The sequence below is a fragment of the Sapajus apella genome, unplaced genomic scaffold (genome assembly GCF_009761245.1).
Source record: "Sapajus apella isolate SASKATOON/1434 unplaced genomic scaffold, GSC_monkey_1.0 scaffold27, whole genome shotgun sequence".
NCBI classification, from domain to species: domain Eukaryota; kingdom Metazoa; phylum Chordata; class Mammalia; order Primates; family Cebidae; genus Sapajus; species Sapajus apella.
This window is the reverse complement of record NW_022436967.1, coordinates 24109456-24130526: the sequence shown is the minus strand read 5'-3', so window position 1 is coordinate 24130526 and position 21071 is coordinate 24109456.

Sequence of the window (21071 nt, the reverse complement as noted above, 5' to 3'; positions counted from 1 at the left end):
GAGACACAAATTATTACTATCAGATATTCTAACCCCGTAACATAACAAGCAGGGCTCAGGAAGACTGTGTATATGATACTTTTGAACATTTTTTGGGCCCTAATTTGTATATGAGATTAAACGGTTGCTTCTATTGTTCCTGGACAAAGTGGGGATAGAAAACGATGAACTCAGGGGTTTAAATTTCAGCTCAAGTGCCACATAAATTACCTGTATTTCCTTTAGCATGACTGATATTGCTGAAAATTAAACACAAATCTCATCTTCCAGTTGGCTTAATTATAGTTCAGTTGAATTACAAGATCCAAACAATAATTACTGTTTATGTGAGGACATTGACAAGGAAGGAATGAAACCTTAAAATTTGGAAGGTGGACATGTGGGAAAAGCTTGATGAGGGATCTTTGGGATGTTGATTTTGATTTTGGGAAGCTGTTAAATGTTTGAGGTTTAAAACACTTGATATTATGAAATAGAATTCCAGATTAGCATAAGTTATTTATTTTGCAAAAATGAAGAGTCAGAAATTTTAAGGAAAAAAAAAAAAACTTCTTATAACCCTTTACAAATTTTGCCAAAGAGCAGATTAACACCTTAGGAAAACCTTGTTATGCTTTTATTTCAAAACTAAATTTACAGAAAAATCTGATAATACCCTTTCTTGAATGTAGTCAATATGTTCACACTGAGAACCTCTTCTGAAAGATTAATTTCCACAATTCTTCCTTCTTTGAATCTTCAGCTTTTGTGTAATTTAACTCAAAATTATTTTTTAACCCTTAAGTGTGCCCTTAAAGGCAAAAGTTGACATTTACATGACTTCTTATAACCATTTACTGAAAAACACATTTTACAGTGCTTATACATCTATTTTTCAGTAGTTTCAATTGCACATTATAAAGGTAACTCCTAGCCATTTTTAACTCTAAAGTAAAACCTAGAAAGTTGCTTTAATTTTGTTCTAAGTGCAGACAAGTTTTGCCTTCTTAATTAAGGGTGTGGTTAGTTCCATATGTCCCCAGGCCCTACCAACCAATTGTGAAACAGGCAAGACAAATAGTTTTCAAAACCAAAAAAGCAGTTTGTAACCTTAAAACACTTAGCAAACCTTGCATCTGACTTGCATTTTACCAACAATCTTTAAGGCCGTTTTTACTTTTTAAAGATTAAAGTCACATGAACTGAAAGTTACCACAGCTTTTAACTTTCCTTAAAAAAAATACTTGATCTAAGTACTTTAGTCTTTTCTTTTCTTTTCTTTTTGGAGACAGAATCTTGCTCTGTTGCCCAGGCTGGAGTGCAGTGGCATGATCTTGACTTACTGCAACCTCCACCTCCCAGGTTCAAGCAATTCTCCTGCCTCAGCCTCCTGAGTAGTTGTGACTACATGTGGATGCTGCCATGCCCGGCTAATTTTTTGTATTTTACTAGAGATGGGGTTTTACCTCTTGAGCTCCAGGCAATCTGCCTGCCTTGGCCTCATCTCCCAAAGTGCTAGGATTACAGGTGTGAGCCACTGCACCATATGCACTGGTCTTTCTTTAAGCAAAATTAATTAGAGCTCTTCTTACTGACATCACACACAGTATACACACGAACAGGCAGAAGAAAACCTAGTTGCTGGATGGGTCCCTCTAAGAGACAGGCATAGGAAAACATGTAGATATCCAACCAGAGAGGGCTCATCTCCTAAGGTGGGATTGCTAAACAAAGCCTTGCCATGCAGTTACTGGCCATGTCCCCAGGATGCGAAACAAAACGGAGGCTTGCAGCACAAACCATACAGAAATGCAAACACACCAGATTAGCCACAGCCCAAGGTTAGCCCCACAAACTTTTTTCACAATTAAAACTTTAAAGAGAATAATTTAACTGCTGTAAGAGTGGAGAAAAGGAAAGAAAAAAAGTTTAAAAATACTTGCGGAGGAACTTCTTATTCTTATGCAAGTGGTTCCTCCACCAGGGAGACAAGTTTAATTGCTGTGGGTCAGAGCTGGCCTCCCTGGAGTGAGGAGGAGGACGCTCCATTGGCACATGGCAGAAAATACCAGTCAGCCACTTGCGGCACCATGGGCCACGCATCCCAGCCCGGCAGGGAGGGGAGGGCGGTGGGGTACCCCTGCTTACTGGTACCTCTTGAAAAAGGAAGAAAAAGGCTATGGAAAGTAAGGTTGGTTCCTGATCCCCAGGAGCAACAGCGAGTGGGGGCAGAGTTTCACCTACTCTCAGAAGTCCCAGGATGAAAAGGCTTAGAACTGACAATGAGAAGTTTTGAGTCCCCTTTCACTCACCACTTCTTGAACCCTCACATTGAACACCAAATATATTGCAGGACTTTGCCTTAGTTCAGCTACAGACGGGGTCCTTGTCCCTGAAAATTTAGGCTCACAGATAATCCGAATGATGAGTAAAACAGGCTTTTATTTGGTGCAAAGGAACAAAAGGGGAAAACAGACTCTCAGAAAGCCAGAGTCCCTCCACTATAGTGCTTCCCACCTGCCATTTAAATCCCATGTTCCGCAAAGGAAGAGGAGTGTCCTGACTCCTCTCTGCTGCAAAGGGGATGAACTTCTGTGGCTCCACCCCAGTGCGGAGGCTGGTTGGACTTTTTCTGTGCAGCCCCTCCCACCTGGCTGTCTCACTATCATGGCTTCCGTCCAGCAGTCACAAACTAATGCTCTCTCCACAGGACCCACCCCCATCACCCCATTTGCTTTTAGACCTGTAACTACACACAAGTCCCAGAAGGTCCCTAAAAGGAAGGTGCAAAGTGTGAGCCATGAGGAGGTACGTTACATTCCAGAAGAACTACTTGAGTTTTAAGATTTATACAAACAGAAATCTGGGAAACCAGTGTGAAAATGGATATTAATAGTGTGAAACAGTGGTGGAAGAAATAAAAAGTTATCTCAGGCAGCATTTATCAATATGGCCTCAATAAACAATTCTGAATTTAATGTTGCAGTTCAGGGAGTTCAAAAGGACTTTAACAATTTATTTGTATGGTTGCGGACCGAAAGGTGGCCCATAGTAAGTGGGTTGAAAATGTTGAATCTGCCTTGTTCTAATGTAGAAAAAGGGATTCAAAGTCTTTAAATGATTAAAATCTCAGATGAATTTGTCATTTAAGACATACCCAGGCTGAAAAGGTCTAGAAGACATAGCTTTCATTAATACTGTGGTAAATAAATTTGTAAGGGAGCCTAAAATCCTTGAATAGCTCTGTGATTGCTCTTTTCTCTAGGCCATAGCTTACAGAGAGAATTGCAGTTACTGATCTGGGGTATCTAAATGCATTGGGGGTAACTCTATTCTGAGGTATCAAAGGTTAAGTGCTGAAACTCAACCAGCAAAGGCAAGGTGGGTACAGTTAATGTAATGAACAGTAGAGTCAAAGCTCCATCAGTATGGTTCAATTTACACAGAACTGTATATGATGTTGGCTGGTTGATCACGGTGTTCCTAGAATTGTAATAGAAAGCCTACCAAATCCTTACTTGATATGTAAAAGCAGCATATTCCAAGGTAAGTGACTATGAGTCTAACCTGAGTCAAAAAATTAAGAGTTGAGAGTCACAGGTCCTCAATGAATTCCCAGACTTGAGTCAGTTTAAAGACCCAGAACAACTTGAATGAACTAGAATCTGAGTCGTCTTGAAGAAGAACCCCAGTACATTACCAAAAATTTATACTGTTAATTTTTCCCCCAGACTTCCCCAGTAGGGCCTATAGTCTTTTACCAGAGTAATTGTGTACTGGGGAAAAGAAAATTATAACACATTTGGGAACTACTGGACAGTAGATCTGAACTGACACTAATTTCAGAGACCCAAGACGTTTAGTGTGGTCTAGCAGTTAGAGTAGGGGCTTCTGATGTTCGTCTGTCTTACAGTAACCTAGTGGGTCACTAAACCCATTCTTTGGTCATTTATCCAGTTCCAGAATGTGTAATTAGAATAGATATATTCAGCAGCTGGAGGAATACCCGCACTGGCTCACTGACAGGTGGAATAAAGTCTATTTTGGTGGGAAAGGCCAAACGGAAGCCACTAGAACTGCCTCTACATAGGAAAACAGTAAACCACAGGCAATGCCATATTCCTAGAGGTATTGCAGAGATTAGTGCCACTATCAAGAACTTGAAAGGTGCAAAGGGTAGTAATTCAACCATATTTAAAGAAAAATTGCTTATTTGGCCTGCAGAACAGACATATGGATCTTGGGGAATGCCAATAGATTATTGTAAGCTTAATCATGTAGTGATTCAAATTGAAGCTGCTGTACCAGCTGTAGTTTTATTGCTTGAACAAATGAGAGGTTCTCCTGGTACTTCATATGTAGCTATTAATCTGGCAAATGCCTTTTCTCCATTTCAGTCCATAGAGACTTTCAGAATGAGTTTGCATCAACTGGTAAGGCCAGTAGCATACATTCACCATCCTACCTCAGTATTCTGTCAACTCTTCTGCCGTATGTCATAATTTAGCTTGCAGGGATTTTGATTACCTTCCCTTCCACCAGCTAACACAGTGATATGTTATATTGATGGCATTATGCTAATTGGGCTTAGTGAGTAAGAAGTGGCAACCATTTTAGACTCATTGGTAAGACATTTGTACATGATAGGGTAAGAAATATATTCAACAAAGTTCAGGGGCCTTCCACTTCAAATAAATTTCTGGAGGTCCAGTGATTGCATTTGGTTCCTCCTACAACCAGAAAAAGTGGTACAATGCCTAGTGGGCTTCTAGATTTCACAGGCAATGTACTCCTTATTTGGGTATGTTACTCCAGCCCATTTATTGAATGACTCATAAACTGCCAGTTTTGAGTGGGGATTAGGAAAATAGAAGTCTCCGCAGCTGATTCAGGTTTCAGGTTGCTGTGCAAGTTGCTCTGACACTTGGGCCATATGATCCAACAGATCTGTCAGTGCTGGAACTGTTAGTTGCTGACAGGAATGCTGTTTAGAGCATCCTGTTGAACTATGGTAATTGCTGCTTTTACTCTGCTGTCCATCATATTTACTGTACCCACCTTGCCCTTGGTGATGGTCAGCATTTGACTCTTGCTCTATAGGTGTTGTATTGGCAGGCCTGTATGTGTGAATTATAATACAAGCCCTTAGGATTTTGGAACAAATATCTGCCATATTCTGTGGACAACTACTCCTCTTTTGAGAAAGAGCCCTTTGCCTACTATTGGGCCTTACTAGTTAAACATGGGCCACCAAATTACCATGTGGCATGATCTGTACATTGCGAACTGAGTGTTATCTGATCCACCAAATTATTAATTTGGGAAGGCACAGTAGAACTCCATCAGCTGACATTAGTGGTATATAGAATATCACATTCAAACAAGGGCCTGAATTATTTGGAATTCTGCATGAGTAACTGATTTATTCTTCCTTATGTATTTATTTATTTAAACATTTATTTACATCAGTATGAACTAAAGGATTCTTTTTAAACTTTAGGTTATACTACAATACTAATTTATATTTTGTGCTCATAATGTTCTAAATTTGGCCTTTAAAAGCTCTTTCAATTGGCTTCAATTTTGCTTTGACATATCCCCATTGTTGCGTTATCTTATAGTGACAAAAAGCATATTCCCTTGCTTTTTGGCACTATAAGATGCTGCAAGCCCATCTTGTGTATTTCCTGTCCCAGTCCTAGAATCAGCCATTTCTCCCATGGGCCCTGTTTTTTGACAGGAGAATGGCATTAGAAACCGAGATCCAGACTCCAGCTGCATTATAAGAATTTTGACTTTTAATCAGACTGGCCATTGCAGAGTTTTGAGAGAAGAATCATATGTTGAGATTTATAATTTTAAAAGTTTCCTCTGGCTGCTCTGTTGAGACCAGACTATAAGAGAGCAGGAGTGGAAGCTACTAGGAGGCTACAACAGTTATCTAGGACAGAGGTGATGGCTTTGATTAAGATAGCAGCAGCGAAGGTAGTGAATATTGGTTGGATTACGACTCCTTTCTGTTTGAAGAAAGTGTATCTCCATTATTTTTCAAATATTTTCTGCTTTTCATTTTGATTTTTTCCTCCTCTGGAACTTCTACTATGTAGATATAGACATATCCACATTGGTTCTATCTGTCTCTTTAGTGTATTTCCATTTTGACCTTTACTACCATTTTATGAGAGAATTTCTTAATCCAGTCTCTTAACTCACTAGCTCATTCTTTAGCCATATTTATTCTTTCACTTATACTGATTTTTTTTTTTGCTTTATGAACTACATTTTATGTCCCTATTGTTACAACTTTTTAAATTAAAATTCTGCCACCACCCCATTCTCTCTTCCTGTTCTTTGCTTTATATTTTTCTTCAATAATTATCACCATTTAATATGCTACATATTTTTTTTTATTTTTTGTCATTTATTGTCTATCTCCCACTAGCATATATCTTCCATGAGGGCTTTGATTTTGTAATTTAGAAAAACTGCTCTACCCCCACAATCTATTACAGTGCCTGAATACAGTGGAGGTTCAATAAATATTTGTTGAATGAGTAAATTGTTAGAATTGATGGTTTAAATAATCTTGTATTTGAGAGAGTGGGAATACAATTAGACTATGGGAATATTATGCTACTCTAGTTTTTGGAGGAAAATTTATTCCTGAGCTACCTCAGTGACAGCTGTTCAACCACGTGCTTGGCCTTAGGCAAAGTCACCTTTGGAATTTGCCTTTTGTATAAGTGCTGTTCAAATGTGCAAATGTCTGAGAAAGGAAATATAAAGAGGCTAAACTCTCAGAAACGAATTAGAGTCAAAGCCTTGATTTTCTCAAATGATCTGTGTTTGACAAGGCCTATGTTTATGTAAATTAAATTTGTGACTTGATCATTTTCTAAAATAGAGATAAATTGGGAATATTTAACCTCTAAACTAGGTGTCATTTAAGGAAACTGGTTGGAAAAGCTCTTCTCTTTTTGAATCTTCACCACATCACTGTTTTTTTGTTTTTTGGGGTTTTTGTTTGTTTGTTTGTTTCTGCCTATGTTCCATCTTACTTTTGAAAACAATAATGATTTCTTTTCTGTTTTTGCTTCAATTGTAACAAGATTTAATTAGCCTGGAGAAAAAGTCTGCTAATGAGTATAGAAATTTTTCTTCTGGAAGGCTTCTTAGACTGTTCTCTTTTTTCCCCTCCACATTTCTATTTCTGTGGTAGAGAAGGCTGAGTTTCCTTTAGAGTATCTTACAAAATCTGAGTGCTAGAGAACACCAATTTGTACTTAAGACAGTTTAGATTGTGGTAACATGTCTGTTTCTCTTGTATACACATACTTGAAGAAACATACAAACTTCTATCTAAATGTAAAATAAATAAATTTATGTCTATATACATATAACTTAAAAGGAGACTTTTATAATGTGATTTTTCCAAATGTTAAAACATGGTACGCTTCTTCTTGTGTGTATATTTATTGTTGTTGATTTTGCGTTATCACCATTTCTCACTGATTGCCATTTTGTTTTTCTCTAGCTTTGTAGTTCTAAAGATTGATGCTGTTTGTGGTCTGATTACCCAAGTCTTTCCCAATTACGTTTTTAATGTTTTTTTTCTTTTTTTCTAAAATGCCTGCAGCTTATGGCACTGCCCCAAACTGCTTGTTCAGCTAAGGTGCTTGCTCAGCACATCCTTTTACCATAAGCGTGTCACCTTCAATGACATCTCACTTTCCCTACAGAGTACTTTTCATTTGCATTCACATATGGCATCCAAATCTTGTCCTTCCTTTGCACTTGGCATTTTAATTAAGGTTTCTTTACCATGAAGTGGCCATAATTTATAGGGAATTGGTTAAAAAATGCAAAGAGGAAATGAATAGAAAGACATATTTTAATGTATAATCTATTTTTTAACTCTCTATTATTAAACCATATCAGTAATGTTTTAAATATAAAAGTATTACTTTATTTTTTAGTAACTAGGTCTGCACAGAGGGTACTTCTTAATTAAATAATACATTTAAAATTGATTAATTAAATAATGGTAGTAGAAACAGAATGGCTAGCAATAGCCGTCAACCCATCTTCCCAAAGAGACAGTTAAAGAGATCCTTAAGTATATTTCATAAGCAATATTTAAAATTATTTAGGAAGAAATTACATGAATAAGTAAAACATAGTCAAGTATAAGCTTAACCTCTAAATTCCAGACATTCTGTTGTTTGTGCTGCTCTCTAGCTGTGATGCAACTAACCATGCTGATCCTCATTTTAGGGGATTTAGTTATAAATATAGGGTAAAAAATTTTAGAGGCCTCACTCAGAGGTTAACAGATTAAACCAATTTAATATATGTAGAAGTACAGAAAATTGAATAGCAAGATCAGTCAACTTGTGAGCATATATACACATATGTACAAATGTATCTTTATCTTTAACAAATAGACTTCATATTCATTTCAAACCCACATAGAATAGTCTAAAACATTGATAATGTACTAGTTCTCCCCAAAACCCCAATAATTTCTAAGATTACTATCATATAGGCTAGATTCCCTAATCAGAATGGGTAATAAATGGATAGCTATAAAAACTTAGCATGTCAATATGAATGGCAAACAGGTATATGAAAAGGTGCTCAACTAATTTATCATCAGAGAATTTCAAATCAAAACTACAATGAGATATCATCTCACTCCAGTAAAAGTGGCTTTCATCCAAAAGATAGGCAATAATGAATCCTGGTGAGGATGTGGAGAGAAGGGGATGCTCAAACAATGTAGAAGGAAATGTAAATTAGCACAACCACTATGGAGAATTCTTTGGAGAACTCTTTGGAGGCTCAGGAAAACACTAACAATACAGCTAACATATGATCCAATAATCCCACTGCTACATACACTCAAAATAAAATCAGTATATCAAAAAGATATCTTTAATACCATGCTTATTGCAGCAGTATTCACAATAGCCAAGATTTGAATAGATAATGAAAATGTGGTACATATATAAGATGAAATACTATTCAGCCATAAGAAAGAATGAGATCCTGTCATTTACAATAACATGGATGGAACTGGAGGACATGATGTTAAAAGAAATAAGCCAGGCACAGGAAGACAAACTTTGCATGTTCTCACTTAATTACAGGAGCTAAAAATTAAAACAATTGAACATATGGAGATATAGAGTGGAAGAATGGTTACCAGAGGCTGGGAAGGGTTGTAAAAGTGGGAGGAAGTGGGATGGTTAATGGGTACAAAAATATAAATGAAATGAAGATCTAGTGTTTGAAAGCACAGCAGAGTGACTGCACACTACAATTTATTGTACATTTAAAAACAACTATAAAAGATTTTATTGGATGTTTGCACCACAAAGAAAGGATAAATGCTGGAGGTGATGGGTACCCTCCTCTGCACAAAAACTTGGTATGTCAAAATGTGTGAGATATTGTTAATGCAGCACTTATAAAAAGTTGATAGATTTCATACGTTTTTAAGCATCAAAAATGATTGAGAAAATAAATGTTTATTTCGAAAAGAAAAAAGCAACAGAGTAAATTGGAAAAAAACAAGAATAAGATGTAATATACAATAGCAGCAGTAGATACCAATTTTCTACAACCATATTTGATAAAAATTATCAAATTGGATAATATCAAGTACTGGCAAGAATGTTGTCATGAGAGACCCTCAGTCACCCCTGGTAACGTAACAGCTAGTGAAGAAATTCAGAAGAGTTACTTAGCAGTGTCTTAGTGAGGTTTTATATGTAGATATATTGCAGTTGTATCTTTATTTTAAACAAAGCCCCAAAATGCTTGAAGATATACACTGAGAAATGTTCAAGAATGTTCATTGCGGTGTTGTTTGGGGTAAATAGATGGAAACAGAATGATGTCTATGGTACTATAAACTTCATACGTTTAAAAAAACTATATACTTAAAAAAGTAAGCAACATTATGTATATTTTTTAGAATAAACATAACTAAATAAATATATAAATGGCAGATTAGAAATTATAGTAGTAAAAACATCAGCTAAACTGCTTCACCAAAGATTTGAATATCCATAGAATCAAATTAAATCACAATTTTTCCTAACTAAAATAAACAAAAAAAATAAAAGTGTATTTCTTATTTCTTAATGGCCAGATGGCTCTGCTATTAATACCTGTCTTCCAAGGCTACTCCACAACCTCCTGGAGATAAATCTATGCACCTTCACACATGTATGATAGGTCTCAGGCCTTCTTCTCCAAGAAGGATACATAAGCTTATTATTTTTATTAGGCTGCTGTATAACTGACCGTTGGTAATGTAATGATTGAATGGTTATCAATAATAACTATGCAGATATAGCCCATTTCTTTTATGCTTTCTTTCCTATAAAAACCGCCATTAAGAAGATACAAATATTTTTAATCAGCAAAGCTTTAGAGTGTATGGGACCATTTTGTGTATATTAATTCATTTAATTTCACTTAAGACCATGAATGGCAATCATTCTTAATGCATAAGTCATAATGCAAACTAGAAAAAAAAATCTACTACTCATGCTGGGCCAGTCAATATACTTTATCTTCCAGCTAAAATAGTTCCTCTTGCTGGTGGAATTGATGTTTGTCTTCATAGAATAGACACAACTTGGATAGAATTAAAAATACACCTGGTGATTATAGACATGTCAAGCAGCCATGGGCACAGAAATCCTGCTTCTATTAGAGGCAAAATTCTGCCTAGCTGGTCGCACTATTCCTGTTGGGTCATAGTATAAGTGGTTCCGTGCCTGGCATCAAGTACATACCAAACCTATCAACTTGTTAATCCACCAGTCACTTGATTGATGACTATATGTCTCACCAGTAGAGGACATAGCATTTTGGTGTTATTTCATGCTTTGTATTTATCTGATGTTTAAGCATCTTATTATTGTGTCATAGCACACCAGAAAGTATATAAAAATATAGGAAATTAATATACTTGAGAAACAGCTCAAAAAAGTGCTTGCAAATTTGCCAAAATTTATTTATGAGGCATGGATAATATTTGCTATATTACTGCATTTAATGTGATGAGTTTAAGTTACTTCATTCACTAGTTTTTCTCTTTGAGGTCAATACAAGAATTACTGATGATGGACTCTGATTTTATTTACATTTATTCCATGATTAATAGTACAAAATAGTTCACTTTATTTTCCCTGTCAGAATATTTTTGATTAATGGGTTGCCTTGGTTTTATGATGTGGATCTCACACCTCCATTTTCTCAGGCAGAATGCTACCTTTGAACAAAAGAGAGATTTGTTGGTGGCCCTCCAATCATGAGAATGTAGCAATAAAATAAAGAAAATTGTTATTGAAAAAAAAACCTCTTCTTTGATCCACCTTCTTCAAAATATGGGGGAAATTTCCCTATATTCTGTCTATAAGTGGATTTGTAATAAATCTTCCTTTCAATATGTCATCATAAAACATGAGCACTGGGGACTGAAGTGTGCTATATTGCATATTAAAATGAAGACAGATGCAAAAGGAAAAAGATCACAGGATCTTTTGTCTGCTACTGCTTTCTTGACAGGGCAAGTTGCTTTAATAACATAAAGGTGCTTGGAACTTGCACGAGGCTGCTGTACAGGGCACAGACCTGTTTAGGCAGTCACAGGGGTGTAGCTGCCAATGAGGTTTTGACAAATCCTTTATTGGTACAGCCTAAGGACATAGCCAAAAGTGGCAGGATGACCTGAATTTTTACCAGCCTTCACCTGAAAGACCTTGACTTTAAGCCTACACTGAAGTGAAAACATACTTAATGTGGAAAGGGATCTGTTCTATCTTATTTACAGGTGTAACCTCTCTGTCTTTTACATCAATGTTGAGTTGGATGAAGAGATGTTATTTTTCTAATGTGCACACTGAGACTTTTGCTACTGGTAATATTCTTTCAATTTTCATGAGCAGAAACAACTCTCCTCCCACAGACCTTGAGAAGAGATTGGGCTAGATTGACATTAATGTCCCTCAACACCTAGCAATGAGATTATCTTAAAATGCTCATCTTAAATATACTTGTGCCAAATGGAAAAATGAACAAATATGTGCATTCACTTATATCTGCTGTTTCAAAAATGAGGTTTAGTATATGAGCTGCTTTTACAGACATCTGGAAATTCACTAACCTCATGTTTTCTGTAATATTTATTAATGACAATTTGTGTAAACGTTTTCTATCATCTTTATCTTCTAAAACTGGGCAAATTGATTGACCTTGAGCTTTTTTTCCAGTGGTCTCAGAGTATTATCATCCTAGCTTGGGCGGAGGCAGGATGAGACAACCGGAGGCCTGAGGTCAGACAGAGCCCTGGCAGAAGAATGAGTATTGCTGTCAGCAGGCAGAGAGGGAAGAAGGGGTAAAGGGCCCATGGGGGTCAGTGAAGAGCCACAGTGAGCAGCCTGCAATGACAGAGGAGTCTGACATCCAGGTAGAGAAGACTATGGTATCAAGGAGTTCTGACCAGAAAGAGTAGGGATTGAGCCACAGGGAGGGATCAAGTACCAGGAAAAACTGGAGAATGAGGCAGATTTCAGAGGATCTGGAGCACTGAATACATGGCCAGGCCAGTCACCATCAGGGGACATAAATCCCCAGTGAAAGGTGAGAATGGAAAGAGAAAGTTAGCTTGGTTTCTCAAGCCCTCATTATGCAAGTTTAGAATGCACCAAACCAAACCTAATTTAGAATTTGGAAAGAATTAAAACTACAGGTAATAGTGCAGGAGGTGACACAGCAGGGTTTAGAGTTGGTAATCCAGTTATTCCATGGATGAACTTTATGAACCAGCTTCCTTAGTCTTCGGAGGTACAGAGACATTTCCAGAGGTAATTGATGTCTCTCTCTCTCTCTCTCTCACTCTCATCAAATATTACCTATCTTTCATTGCTTCCAGGGTTCTTTACTTAAACAAAAATTTTGAGCCATTTTTTACATTGTGGGGAAGTAATCTCTCCTTGTTGTTGGTCAGCCATCCCTTATTTATGAGCAAGCACGTGTATTTTGAGCTCTTATTCCCTGACTTCTGATTTGTGCCTCCCAACCTGTCACAGGCAAGAAAACTCAATAACCACATTCTGCTGACCTGTCAACAGGACACTCTTTGGGAGTAGTTCAGTGGCAGCCTACATATCCAGAGATCTCTTAATTTAGAAGACACAGCAATGGCACATTCTTGAAAACCCTGTAGGAGAATTCTCTTAGATGCCAAAAGAAACTTCAGAAAGATCATGCTCCAAATGTCCTATATTTTATTTACAGGTGAATCTCTCAGGTTTCTATCCTCATTTTATTAATATTTACACTTTACTTCTTAAAGATGTTCCTTTGATTCAATAACAGATCCATGCCTTGGCGTAATTCAGAATTTGTGGTGGGAGAAAGAGGCAGTTAATATAATCAGAATATTCAAGAAAATTCCTTCATATGTGTTTTAACATCTGAGTTAATACTAAATTAACTGCATAATTTTCCTGTAAAAGCTTGGCTTGACGAATAGTGAAGGTACAATAGATATTATTTTGAAGTTTGGAATGATAACACAAAGTCATCCAAAAGGTACGAGGTGTTACTCAACCCTGCAAGTCTTTGTGTTCCAACCTAACACAAATAATAAAAAAAAAAATCAACAATGATGACTAATGAGAGTAGAAATAATTGCACAGGGAAATAGGAAATAAGCATTTAAAACTGTATAATTAAAAGGTTTAAATGTTTCCCATTATTTTATATACTTATTATTTATTTATTTTTAAATCTATTTTTCTCATTCTTTTTTTTATACCTATTGTCTGCTTTGCTCTTACTTATTTTCTCTTTTTATTTTTTTATCCCTTTTTATCTCCAATTTTCTGTCTGCCTTCTTTCAAACAATGCATTTTCTGTAAAAGCATTTTATTGTTATTTTATCTTATCCTATCCTACATTTTTTATGTTACATTTTAGTGGCTTTTTGATTACATCTTTTCAAAAACATCAAGAATCAAGTAAATTAAGACTTAGCAGCAATTCAAAACTGAAAAAATAATGTATTAAAACTGCTAGGCTAAAAGAGACATTTTACATAAATAGATTTGCAATCTGGCCTCAAGTCAGCCAACTGGGCACTTTGTCTGAGTGAGGAAGGCAGAGAATTGGAGAATGGGAAGGTTTGTGGCTTTTTTCACCTGCAGTTACATAGGTGTTCTTTTAGTCCATCGGCAGCAGTGTAAGAGGGTAGATGCAAGACTATTAAAAGTGGATTAGTGAGATAGTTGGAAATCTGGTGAGTGTTGTTTTTAGTATATTTATCTATAGCCAGCAATTTAATTTCCATGGGTGACACTGCTACCTGTAGTAATTAACATTCAGTTATAACTATATTTAAATCCCCAGCACATAAATTTGGCAGCACTTTTTAAATTACCCTTACACAAGTCAAACTCAAGATTTCTCTGGTGGATCCAAAGATTTTCAGTACACAAAACATGTTGAAAACACAAAGTTAATTTGGATGACAGAAAAAGTAGTGAGAGGGCAAATATTTCAGATAACTAAAACATTTTTAAGATCATTTCCTGTTTGTTCTTAGTAGAAAGGGCTCACCACATTGTCTCTCAAAAACAACCTTTCGAAAAATACCAGCTATGCTCCCAATGAAGATCCTGGTGCTGCTGGTACAGCAGCCATGGCCCATCCCCTCTCCTACCCATTCTCATTCTTTTCCTGAACCCTTGCTTTTCTGTCATCATAGCACATTATATTATATGTGAGAAAACAAAATATTGCTGTACATAATAAAGGTATAAATAAAGCAATAATAATGTTTGTCACTCCTGCCTGGGATTAGTTAGGGTACTTGTTATATAAAGATTTCTTTCCCAAGTTGACATTAAAAACATAAGTCAAGTGCCACCGGAGCCCGTACTGGCTCTGGCATTGAGTTGCAATGGGAAGCTTAGCAAAATCTTTTATCTATTAAAATGGAATAGATAGCTTCCCTATTTGTAAAATGAAGAATTGTAATTAACGATTTCAGAAAGTTCTTTCTAACATTTTGTGACTCAAATATAACACGTAGAATGACTATACTAAAAATAAATGTTGCTACTTTTTTTTTAATCTCTAAAATTCTTTTTAGGCTCATTGTGGTGGCTCATGCCTGTAATCCCATTGCTTTTAGAAACTAAGGCTGGTGGATCACTAGAGCCTAGGAGATTGAGACCAGCCTGTATGACATAGTGAGAGCCTATTTATTAAATAAATACATACATAAATAAAATTTTTAAATGGAATTTCTAGCACAGTTACATTTCCTGAACAGTGGTATTAGGAATCCTGTGGCCCTGTCCCCAGTAAAACAGTAATAATTGATAAAAAATTAACCAATTAATTTCTAATTGATTAAAAAAACCCAACTAATTAAAATCTCTGAAAATCTAGGCACACATATCAGATGTAGAAACATTTACTTGCAAAAAAATCTACCAGATATTGGTAAAGAGTAAGAGTCCATGGCACTTGAACCATGACCCACTCATTCCCTCCCAGCCTCCATGTCCCAGCTCATCTGCATAATGGAAATTCCCTGCCTGGTGGCACGACCAAAAGGGGAGGCCTTGTGTGCCTTCAGCTCCTGATCTGGTGATACAGTATCAAATTCAGGGAACCAGACAACTAGCATTTCTTAATTGCTGACAAAATTCTGATAAGTGTGGCCAAGAGGTTGGGTGCTCCCTTCTTTCGTTTGCTCCCCATGCATAGACTAGAGACTCTACTCCACGTATGGCAAGACCAAATTGCTGGACTCTGATTGCTCTCAGCCCAAGTCTTAGTACGGTATTGGTCCCAGCTGGGAAAGGAAAGACTAGAAGGCCAGATTGAAAGGACACTTTCAAGAAAGTGAAAAGACAACACAGAGAATGGAAGAAAATATTTGCCAACCATATATCTGTTAAAGGTCTAGTATCCAGAAAATATAAAGAATTCTTACAGCTCAATGTAAAAAGAAAACAGAATTTAAAATGGGCAAACATCTGAATAGATATTTCTTCAAAGAAGATATACAAATAGATAATAAACACATGAAAATATTCTCATAATCCTTAGCCATTAGAGAAATGCAAATCAAAACCACAGTGAGCTAACACTTCATAGCCACTACCTCATGGCCATACATATATACATATAACGTACTATGTATACATAATGTGAGTAAAATAATAACTGTTTTCAAATATATGAAGAAATTAAAACCTTCTTACGCCTTGATTGGACATATAAAATCGTGCATCCACTTTGGAAAACAGTCTGTTAGTTCCTCAGTTATTTAAAAATTGTTTCCATATGACCCAGGGATTTGCTTCTAGGTGTATACCCAAGATAAATAAAAACATGTCCACATAAAAACTTGTGCATACATGTTCTTAGCAGCTTTATTCATAGTAGCCAAAAGTAGAAACAATCTAAATGTTCATCAGCCGATAATGGATAAACAAACTGTCAAATATACATACCATAGAATATTATTCATCACTAAAAAGAAATGAAGTACTGATACATGGTACAATATGTCATAAATGAATCTGAAAAACATTATGATAAGAGAAAAATGCCAATCACAAAAGACAACCTAATAGACAAATCTATGGAGACAGAATGTAGGTTGCCTAGAGCTGAGAGCAAGGTGCTGGGGTGACAAGGAGAATACTGCTGATGATTACAGGACTTCTTTTAGAATGACGAAAATATTCTAAAATTGATTGTGAATATACTAGATGCCATTAAATCGGGAATAGTTTGACATGCAAATCATATCTTAAAGCTTTTATGAAAAAATGTAAATAAGTACTTTGACTAGTCAATGTGTTGTAGTTTTATATTTTCTCATTTTTCTATTTCACTTTGTACTTAGTTTACAATATTGCTATCATATTGTTACCATATAAAAATTTTATTTATTCAAAATTATCTGTAATTTTCATTATGGCTTTGTGTATTTTGTCATTTTAAGATGAATTTCTTACTGCAATATTGGATGCGAGTTTTCTTTCTTTATTATTCTAACGCTTTTACAGTTTTTAAAAAAACATTTAAATCTATCATCTATCTAAAATTATTAAAAACAAAAAAATAACATCTTTTCTTCCTAAGTTGCTACTCCATTTTTATCATATGCAAATTGCTGACATTTAATTAAGACTATTTCTGAAAACTCTCCATCTAATCATGACACTATAGCACATTATTTTAATGACTGTAGCTGCCAAATATGTTTTAATAGCTGGTAACCATAGTCAAAAATTATCTCATTTCTAACATTTTAAAATTTTTATGGCTTTTCTTGCATGCTTACTTTGCATTTAAAAATGTTAAATCAGTTAATCTAATTTCAAAAAATGGATGTTGAATACTCATGCTATTTTCATTGGAACTATATAAAATGTGTAGATTCATAGTTTAGATATTTTTAAAATACTGTATTTATATAGAGTAAGAAATTAAGTCTTCTTTTATGTTTCTTGGAGTTTTAAAGTTATCTTTGTATGAGAATAACACATTGCTTATTAGGTTTATGTTCTGGTGTGTTTTTTTGTTTGTTTGTTTGTTTGTTTGTCTTTTATTTGTCTTTGGTGTCTTATAAATAAGATTTCTTCCCATTTCTTTCTGTGTGATTATTTGTAAACAGAGAAGCTTGACTTACGTATATTAATTTAATAATTATATAACCTATTATTTCTAGTAATTTTAGTTGATTCTCTTAAATTATCTAGTCATAAACATAGTAAAAATTTTTTCCTTCTAGTCAGTTGTTATACTTCTTTGTCCGTTTACCTCTCTATTTGTTGACACTGTCAGCAAAACTTAAAAATACTGATGAAGATGTGCAACTTTGTGCCGTACTTTAATGAGGATACTTTGTGTTCATCCAGTAAGCATAATATTAACTTGTTTTAAAGACATATTTTATTACATTCAGAACGTATCTGCCTATATTACAATTTTGTTTACAAATTCTTTTTTTCTTTTTTATTATTTTACTTTAAGTTCTGGGGTACATGTGCAGATTATGCATGATTGATACATAGGTATACACAAGCCATGGTGGTTTGCTGCATCCATCCCCCCATCATCTATATTAGGTATTTCTACTAATGTTATCCCTCCACAATCCCCCCACCCCCTGCTATCCCTCCCCTAGCTCCCCCATTCTCCATCAGGCCCGAGTGTGTGATGTTCCCCTCCCTGTATCCATGTGTTCTCATTGTTCAACACTCACCTATGAGTGAGAACATGTGGTGTTTGGTTTTCTGCTCTTGTGTCAGTTTGCTGAGAATGATGGTTTCCAGCTTCATTCATGTCCTTGCAAAGGACATGAGCTTATTCTTTTTTATGGTTGCATAGTATTCCATGATGTATATGTGTCATATTTTCTTTATCCAGTCTATCATCGATGGGCATGTGGGTTGGTTCCAAGTCTTTGCTATTGTAAACAGTGCCACAATGAACATACGTGTGCATGTGTCTTTATAACAGAACGATTTATAATCCTTTGGGTATATACCCAGTAATGGGATTGTTAGGTCAAATGGAATTTCTATTTCTAGATCCTTTAGGAATTGCCACCCCGTCTTCCACAATGGTTGAACTAATTTACTCTCCCACCAAGAGTGTAAAAGTGTTCCTATTCTCCACATCCTCTCCAGCATCTTTCGTCTCCAGTTATTTTAAGGATTGCCATTCTAACTGGCTTGAGATGGTATCTCAATGTGGTTTTGATTTGCATTTCTCTAATGACCAGTGATGATGAGCATTTTTTTCGTATGCTTGTTGGATGCATAAATGTCTTCTTTTGAATCTGCATGCAGTATTCTCACCCATGTTGAATGACTGACTCCTGTTTACCCTTTGGAAACCCTGAGGTGACCAAGGAAAGCCATCTGAGACCCCTTCATAGCAAGGGAAGGCTTTAAGCAGTTATTAGAAAGAGATAGGGATTTGGCCCCGGCTCCTCCAGCCTGAATTAGATGTTATCCACTGTCCACGTTCCTTATGAATCAAATCCAGAGTCAAAGGATTTGAACCTGCATTTGGAAATGTGGCCACTCACAGCACCTGGCCCACCGAGGTTGGGAGGATTGTACACTACTCTCATTTAAAGGGGAAAACTAGATAATATGGAATTAATATTAATGAGCTGCATTAATAAGAAACTGTGAGCATGCTAAGAGTTACAACTGTTGGTTTTCTGGTTTGATTGATTTCCTTTTTTCCTAGAAACATCAAAGCCAAGAAAGATGGTTTTACTTTCACTGACCCAACTGTAAATATGTATCTAGGCTGTTTTTAAATGTGTTTCTTCATGACTGCTTCATGGGGCTCCAGGAAGCCTGTATCACCTGGGTAAGTCCGTATTTGGGCACTTTATATTTTTCTAAAAATGTGTTTTAGATCTTGTACTCTAATAAATCATAAGTTTCTTTTTAAAAATTTATCAAAACTTTTCTCCATTTAAAAAAATCCCTGTTATAAAAGTAGAACTTTCACAATGTTAAAATGTTAACTATTTGGATATAGCAACTTCTTTTCTCCTCAAATGAATGCCAATAATTTTTTGTACAATGATTAATAAATGGAACTTATCCAAAGAAACCAAAAAAAAAAAAGTGTGTGTTCATATCCTTTGCCTACTTTTTAATGGTTTTGTTTTTGTTTTTGTTTTCTTGTAAATTTGTTTAAGTTCTTTGTTGATTCTATATCAAAGTAATTGAATTTTATCAAAATCGTTTTGACATCAAGGGGGCTGGTCATATGTTCTATTTTATTTGACCTATTTATAAATGGTAGTCAACAAATATCTCTCCAGCTAGTTTAGGCAGAAAAAGAGCTCTTAACAGATATTTTATGGCTTTCAATCTTTATAAGAGCTGTAGTAACTGGCTCTAGGTTGAGCTTCCAAGTGCAGGCTCCAGCCCTCCGTGTCATACCCACTGCCCTCATCCAGAAAGCAGCTGCCATTGTTATTGAAGCTGCTGAAACAGGGAACTCAACTGTGTGTCCAAAGGGCTGCACCTGAATTCCTAAGGCAGATCTTCATTCCCTGCCTTTCTGCCTCTTCACCCAGTTTCAACTTGAAGCCTTAAAGTCTGATTTTCCTGCTTGATTGGCAGAACCTAAATTGCACCCAGCTTTCCAGATGCAAGAGTGACTGAGAAATGCAGATTTTAGAGTTTCAGCCTCTGCAGTACAAGTGAAGCATACCCCAAGGGGACTTAAAGGGCTATTGAGAAAGACAGTCTATGCAACCTGCCATGCTATTAATACAATGAATTACACTGAGAGAGTTTGTAATACTGAAACAGTTTTTCATTTCTAGAAAATATTCTAGTTAACTCTATAGGCCAATATTTTGCATTGATATTATTATATGTGATTGGTTGGGTATACTGTCCTCCCACTTTTTTTTCTGTTTGATATGGTTTGTGCCCAACTCTCAATCTAAATATTCATCCCCAGTGTTGGAGGAGAGGCCTTGTGAGAGGTGACTGGGTCATGGGGATGGAATTCCCCCTTGCTGTTTTTGTGATAGTGAGTTTTCACAAGATCAGGTTTTTTTAAAGTATGCAGCATCTCTTTCTCCTGTTCCTTCCAAGTAAGACGTGCCTGCATCCTCTTCAGTTTCTGCCATGATTTTGTTTCCTGAGGCCTCCCAGCCATGCTTCCTGTGCTGCCTGTAGACTAATTTTTTGTGTTGGATAATTAACACAGTGGCTTTCTTTTCTACAAAAATCATCATATAAAGTCATATATTTTTCTTTATTTATTATTGACAAAAGTATTTTCTGCTTTCTATGTGGTTGGCTATTTACATTTTCTTTCTGAAACAAAATTAAAAATAATTTTCAAATAAATATTTTGGCATTTTCTTTTTGTTATGCTTTTGTATTTTTATAAACTTGTAATCAGATAATTTTGTCTCATGTTTTTATCTTTTTATAATATATTGGTAATTTTTGGAATAATATAAAGTCAAACTTTGAAATATTATGTAAGCACTTAAG